This window comes from Microtus pennsylvanicus, chromosome 3 (assembly GCF_037038515.1).
Source record: "Microtus pennsylvanicus isolate mMicPen1 chromosome 3, mMicPen1.hap1, whole genome shotgun sequence".
Lineage (NCBI taxonomy): Eukaryota > Metazoa > Chordata > Mammalia > Rodentia > Cricetidae > Microtus > Microtus pennsylvanicus.
In genome coordinates, this window is record NC_134581.1 from 47251147 (window position 1) to 47258962 (window position 7816).

Below are 7816 nucleotides of genomic sequence, written 5' to 3' on the forward strand. Positions count from 1 at the left end.
TGTGGAATATTAGTTTGAGATGTGTTACATTTGTTTATGCTGTGGAATATCTGTTTAATGATGCAAGTATACGCAATGTTCTTTTATGTTTCATTTAACTCTGTAAAGCTGTGTTAACTTTGTCTGCCTAAAACACCTGATTGGTCTAATAAAGATCTGAATAACTAGGCAGGAGAGAGAAATAGGAGGGACTGGTGGGCAGAGAGAATAAATAGGAGGAGAAATCTAGCTTCAAGAGAAGAAGGAGGATAGTCTTCAGCGCTTTAGGCTCGCTTGGCTGCGGGGGCAGGCGCCACCGGGGTGTCCTCCCTGCCCTGGGGACCCTGGTTCTCCCTCTGTCAGGCCCGCGATGGCGGTCGCCCAGCATCAGGCATGCGTAGAGATTGCAACCGCTCCATTTTGCGGTACGGAAGTGACAGTGCAACACCTTGCCCTGGAAACCTTCCGGAATAAAGTCACGCCTGTTTTTATTTGGGGAAAGAGGGCCCCCAAATAAGATCGAGCAAGAGTTAAAAAGTCAAGCTGGTATTTCCTAACGTGCCATGTCCAGGCCATCTCTCATCACATTTACTCGAGCCACTGACTCCAGTGACCTCTGGAAGGATGGGCAGCAGCAGCCACAGCCGGAGAAGCCAGAGCCTGTCCTGGATGGGGCTGCAGCCCGGGCCTTCTACGAGGCTCTAATCGCGGACAACAGTACTTCACCTAAGCCCCAGAGAGCTGACCCTATCAGGGAAAGAAAGAGGAAGAGAAGGAGAATAACGAGGGATGCTGCGGCAGGAGCCTCGGGGCAAGGAAGACCACTTGAGGATGAAGACAAGATGACCCCGTGGATCTTGCTGGCAGCCCAGAATGGGGATGTGACAGAACTTGGAAGGCTGCTGGAACCCCGAGAGCCAGGGGGAGCCGGAGGGAACATCAATGCCCGCGATGCCTTCTGGTAGACTCCCTTGATGTGCGCTGCCAGGGCAGGCCAGGGGGCAGCTGTGCGCTATCTCCTGGGCGGAGGGGCCGCCTGGGTAGGGGTCTGTGAGCAGGGAGGCAGAGACGCTGCTCAGCTGGCTGAAGAAGCAGGCTTCCCTGACGTAGCCCGCATGGTCAGAGAGAGTCCTGGGGAGACGAGAACCAGAACCGGCCTCCCCCAACCTCCCAGTTCTGTGAGGACTGTGGTGCCCATTTTGAAGACTCCAACCACCGTACATCTACCGCCCACCTGCTGTCCCTGTCCAGGAGCCCCCAGCCCTCCAGCCTTCCCCTTGGGGTGCCCACCTCCAGTCCTGGCTTCAGACTGCTGCTGAGGGGTGGCTGGGAGCCAGGAATGGGGGTAGGGCCCCGGGGCGAAGGCCGTGCCAACCCCATTCCCACTGTCCTCAAGAGGGACCAAGAAGGACTAGGGTACAGATCTGCACCCCAGCCCTGAGTCACGCACTTGCCAGCGCGGGATACCCGGGCTGTGTCTGGGAGAGAGAGGGTGCCTCGAGTTGCCACACTGAGTCAGAGGGAGAACAGAAAGAGAGAGGAGAAGGACAGAGCCTGGGAGCGAGATCCGAGACTGTACATGAACCTTGAGTTCTGACCAGGCGGGCTGGCCTTTAATTTGCTGGACTTGGGCCCCTGGCCTGGGTATTGGACTTCTACTTCCTGGGATCCGCCCAGATGCCAGACCCTCGGGACCTGGCTCTTGGCCTCTGCTTATAGAGAGAATGACTGAGAGTTGGGAGATAAATAAACTTCCTTCATTGTGGAAAAAAAAGAGAGAGAGAGAGAAGATGGAGGCTCAAGAAGAGGAGACGGAGAGAAGGATGCCAGGGGCTAGCCACCCAGCTACCCAGCCAGCCACAGAGTAAGAAGAAAGCTAGTGAGAGCTCACTAACTCTGGACTGTTAGTGGAGGAGCCTGCATACAGCTAAACTAGGCCCACTGAATGTGGGGGACAGTTGTGAGGCTTGGGCAGTCTGTGGGGCCACTGGCAGTGGGACCAGGATTTATCCCTATTGCTTGAACTAACTGTCATCTCGGAACACATTCTCTTTGGAGGGATACCATACTCAGTCTAGATAAGTCGGGAGGGTCTTGGTCTTGTCTGGAAGTGAAGTGTCAGACTTTGTTGACTCCCCCATGGAAAGCCTTACCATCTCTGAGGAATGGATAAGGGTGAGGGAGGGAAAAAGGTGGGGCGGGAGGAGGGAAGGGAGTGGGAAGAGAAATGGCTATGAAAATGAGAAAAGATTGTATTTTAAAAATGCTTAATAAAAAATTAAAATGAAAAAAAAGATGCATAGAATAAAGAAAGGTAAAAAGTTCAGAGGCAAAATGTAGTTAAAGAGAAACAGGATAATTTAAGTTAGAAACGCTGGCCAGAAACAAGCCAAGCTAAGGCCAGGCATTTATAAGTAAGATTAAATATCCCTTTATTTATTTGGGAGCTGGGTGGTGGGCCCCAAAAGAATTAAAAAACAAAAAACTACAAACACTCCTAACTGCTAAGCCATTTCTCTAACATTTAATGTCTTATGAGGCTCCATTGTCTCATCCTACATATGACTGGGAGAAATTAAAGCGGAGATTCATATTAATCTTGTGAGTGGGCGCTCAGAAGAATAATAGAAACCAGAGAAGCCACTGGAGATTGGGGCAGGAGAGGAAGAGCTAAGGGAGCTAAGCTTGGAGCAGTTGCCAGCATAACAACAGAGTAAGTTAGTGGGGGACATTCTTCACGGGGATTTTAGAGTCGAAATTGTCCTGGATACAGACACATCTCCTATGCACATCTCCTGTGGTCTAAGGAGAGCAGACGATCACTCAGAGACAATGGGAGATGGAGAACTGTAAGTTCAAAATAAATAAATAAAAAGGTAGACAGGGATGGAGATGGACCTCCCTAGAGCATGCACAAAGCCCAGGGTTCCATTCTCAGTACTGCATAAACCTGGTAGCTCATACATGTAACACCAAAACTTGAGGAGGGAGGCAAAACTATTAGATATTGAAGACCAACCTCAGCTACACAGTAAGTTTGAGACTAGCTTGGGCTGGAGAAACTGCCCCCCCCATATATATAAAACAGTACACTGTGCAGATGGGAAGGGGACCAAGGAGAAATGGAGAAAAGGATGACAGAGGGGCCTAAAGAAGCTGTGGGAAGTAAAGGATGTTTGCTAAGTATATGCAAGGATTTCACGAGCTTGCAAATATGTCAAATACTTAAATAGGTTTTAAATGCATGAATATTCAGCATCCTAGGGGATGCAAATGTGCAGCCAGTCTTGAGAACCACTTGCTACTCAATGCTTTTACATCTGCGTTCTCCAAACTTGTTTGCACATTTTTTTAAAAATGTTCAACTGAGGTCCTTTAAAACATCTGAATTCACTAAGCTTCCCACGGGCATTACCCAAAAAGGATGGGCAAGGAATGCGCACCATTGGCTCTTCTGTTTCTGCCTACCCACATCCAAGGCACAGTGACTTTTTGATTAAGCTTCATCTCCTAAGTGCCAAAGTGCAAAGAACAAACCTGCGACCAGTTAGCCCAGAGCTAACCGTACTGTAAGAACGCACACTTGTGCAGATTGAAGCCACCCAGCTTATGACAGCTTGTCAGAGTAGCTCCAGAAAGCCAACCCACTGCCATGTGCTACCACACAGGAGGGCAATGACAGGGCAGGGATGCAGGAGAAGTGAACTGCTTTACAGATGATGACACAGTTCTCACTGGTGCAGAGCGAGCTTGATGCTGCTTTATGTGCTCGCCGGCAAGAGCAACTAACGCTGCAAGGTTCCCAGCCTTTGTCCTGACCTCGCTGGTTCTGAGCGGACGACTTTACCGGGAACCATCTTGAACAACCAAAAATACTCCCTTAATTTCTAGCCCGTGTGAGAACTTGTAAATCACTTTTATTGCAAGTCTTTCTTCTCCAAATCTGTATGATCTCTGTGCTTTGAAGTTAAAGAAAAATTTATTCTGTGAAAGCAGAACTCTGCAGATAATTTTTTGAAACATCCCGTTTTCATTGTTTGCTCTGGGTCAGTTTAACTTCTCCGATTTACGAAACTGGCTTAAGCTCAGTCTTTTATTAACTATGGCATCAAATTGGTCAAATCTTTATATTTTTATATATATTTAGCTGAGAAGTTGAAACACATGATGAAAAGGCAAGTGTCATCATTCTGAAAATTATACAATTTTTAAAATACTTTTCATTTACATAACAAAGTGAGGTGTGTTAGCATGGTAACAGATGTCTACGGAGGAGCTACATCCCCCAGATGTAAGGCTCCCTGGAGAGAAATTTAATTTGTAAATGTTTAATCACAAGTTAAGGTGTTAATTGACATTGCAAAGATTTCTTTCAGGCAAAATTATTTTTGTGACTTGACTTAGATATTAAAATGGAAATTAGACGAGAAAACAAATGCATTTGGCTATTGCTGGTGTGCAGTCAAAGCTGTATTGAACTGTAAAGGTATTTTTAATCCTTTAATGTTGCTTTCATTTTACTTAGGTGCCTCCCAGACAGCGGCATTTTCTTAATACATTTTGAGGCAGCTTACTTCGCATGAGTGCACACAGATAACAATGCCGAAATTCTGTCTGGTAGAGCTGGGAAACAGCTCAATATGTAGAGTTAGCCTAGCATGTGCGAAGTCCTGGGTCCCATCCCCACACTGTCTAAGACCTGCTGTGATAGCCCATTCCTGTAGGCAGAAGGTGGAAGCAGGGGATTAGGAGTTAAAGTATTCCTCCACTGCAACATGAGTTTAAGACTCGCCTAGGCTAGATGACACTGTCTCAAAAAAAAGAAAGAGAAAAAAAGAAAGGAAGAAAGGGAGGGAGGGAGGGAGGGAGGGAGGGAGGGAGGGAGGGAGGGAGGAAGGAAGGAAGGAAGGAAGAAAAAAATAAATTATTGCCCGGCCGGTAGTGGCACACACCTTTAATACCAGCACTCAGGAGGCAGGTGCAGGTGAATCTCTGAGTTGAAGGCCAACCTGGTCTGCAGAGCTAGTTCTAGGACAGCGAAGGCCTTTACACAGAAAAACCCTGCCGAGAGAGAGAGAGAGAGAGAGAGAGAGAGAGAGAGAGAGAGAGAGAGAGAGAGAGAGAGAGAAAGGTACTTTGGAGCCGGGAATAGCTCAGTGTTCACTGTTTGCCTGGGGTACAGCTGCAGCCCTGCAAAGAAACAGATTCCCCAAAGACTCTCCATCAGCAGTCTCGCCCAGCTATTTTGCATTCTACATCACCCAGTTCTCACGAGATTTTGCATTGCCTGCTCTCTTTGTCTGATCTGCCTTCATCCTGTACAATAAAGGAACTTCTGGAGGCATCACAATCCCTGATTCAAACTCTACTACAGAGCTAGAGTACTGAAAACAGCCTGGTGTTGGCATAAAAACAGACAGGAGGACCAATGGAACTGAATCAAAGACCTAGATATCAATCCACAAACTTATGAAGACCTGATTTTTGACAAAGAAGCAAATATATATATATATATATATATATATATATATATATATATATATATGAAAAAAGGAAATTATATTCAACAAATGGTGCTGGCATAACTGGATATCAACATGTAGAAGAATGAAAATAGATCCATATCTATCACCATGCACAAAACTCAAGTCCAAATAAATCAAAGACCTCAACATAAAACCAACCACACTGAACCTTATAGAAGAGAAAGTGGGAAGTACACTTGAACACATTGGCACAGGAGACCACTTCCTAAATATAACCCCAGTAGCATAGACACTGAGAGAAACAATTAATAAATGGGACCTCCTAAAACTGAGAAGCTTCTGTAAAGCAAAGGACACAGTCAACAAGACAAAACGAAAGCTTATAGAATGGAAAAAGATCCTCACCAACTCCACATTGGACAAACAGCTGATCTCCAAAATATACAAAGAACTAAAGAAATTGGTCATCAAAAGAACAAATAATCCAAAAAAAATGAGGAAGATACTTAACATTGACTTCTGACTTCCACATACACAGGTATACATATACGCAAACTTGCACATATAATACATACATACATACACACATACATACACAAATGTGTGCATATGCACATACATATATATTTAAGATGCAAACATTTACATGAAAACAAATATTTCATAGATTAAAATCACCTTTTATTAAATTAATAAATCTATGCGCATGGTTTTTAGACTAATCTTTTACCTTAAACATGTTTTTAAAGTGCCATACTGTTATTTTTCATTTATATAAAGTCAACCAAACATGTCTTTCACTCATTTGCCTTTTATTTCCGTCATTTAAGTCTATATTTTAAGTGTAAATGTTTAACCAATGCAGAAAATAAACTATATCTAGGCATTGGACACTGTGCGCAGTTTTGATATTTGTGTCTACTCCGTGATGTTTATATCACACTAAATGTGCCTTTCTCTTGTTTATTAAGCAAAGAACTGTTCTAAGTCAGCCCACTGATTTTCATCTGGTCCACAGTATGAGGGAAGTGGGTTCAGGCCCTTGAATATTGTCTTTATCTGAAACGTTACTTGGGTTAAACAGAATTGTTTACTAAATGTCAAGACCTTTACATTTTAACTTTGGAGATCTCGTGAATCCTGGAAGATGACATCTCAGGATACTGTCTGTGTATCCTCAGCACCACTGAGGAAGGCAGGAGACAGTCATGACCATCACAACACCAAGCAGTAATATTGACCTATTTTTATCATGAATATATTTTTATGAATAAATTTTCTAAAATGTGTTTTTGAAAGGCAGTGCTCTTTACTTAAAGTTTAAGTTATGTAAAATCAAAAAGAGAAGCCTTGTGCTGATGGTAAGGCCACAAGAGTGTCAGGTAAAAAAGAATCAGGGATTCCACTCTCCAAACACAACCACCATTTCATGGACTCAAATTAGATTAAGTTACCCTTTCTTTAAAAAATTAATTTTTAATTACATGTGTGTGCAAGTGTGTGCATGTGTGTATGTGCATGTGCAGATGTGTTTTCCTGAGCGTACGGATGCCCACAGAGACCCAACGAGGATTCTAGGAACTAAACTCAAGAGCACTAAGCCTTCTTTCCAGCACCGTGAATCCTTGGCAGTAGGTAAAGTGTGTGTGTGTGTGTGTGTGTGTGTGTGTGTGTGTGTGTGTGTGTGATAAAGAAAACAGGAAACCCACTGCTCGTGACCCTACACTCTAAGTTCATATCACATTTCTTACTATAATGGCTGTCAACAAAACCATACAGTGCTTTATATAAAACATCCAGCACTCCCAAGTTACTTGAGGCTAGCTCAGGAACCCCACATTATAAAATTCTGCTTCCCAGATCATCTATCTTAAAACTAAATTTATGCCTGTCATCTGAGGAGAAGGCAACACTTTAAAGCTTTTCTATGGTTACAGTTTTGGTAACACCACACAGAAGGAGCCATACAAACAAAGCCATACAAAATGAAACAACATCACCATAGACTCTGAGCCCCATTCTCTTCTAGCCAGCATCATGCTGTAGAAAGGCAGGGTGCCGGGTCATTCCACAGGATCCTGGCCCTCTCTTAAAGATGAGCCCAAAGGTCCTGCTTCTTTAAAAGATTCAAATGATGGGCATGTAAGAAATAATATTTAATAGCAGACTAAATAGCCTGCTATATACACTAGAATATCTATACATGAAGTTTTTAGATTACTCCTTGACTCTTTCGGGCTGCTTAAGACAGGGTTTCTCTGTGTAGCCCTGGCTGTCCTGGAACTCAATCTGTAGACCAGGCTGGTCTTGAACTCAGAGATCCACCTGCCTCTGCCTCCTGAGTAATGAGA

General features: G+C 44.2%; 1 pseudogene; it reads left to right on the forward strand.

Annotated features, from left to right (window-relative positions):
* The first annotated feature begins 322 nt into the window (after positions 1-322).
* LOC142847005 (G patch domain and ankyrin repeat-containing protein 1 pseudogene) lies at positions 323-1768 on the forward strand (annotated as a pseudogene).
* The last annotated feature ends 6048 nt before the right edge of the window (positions 1769-7816 follow it).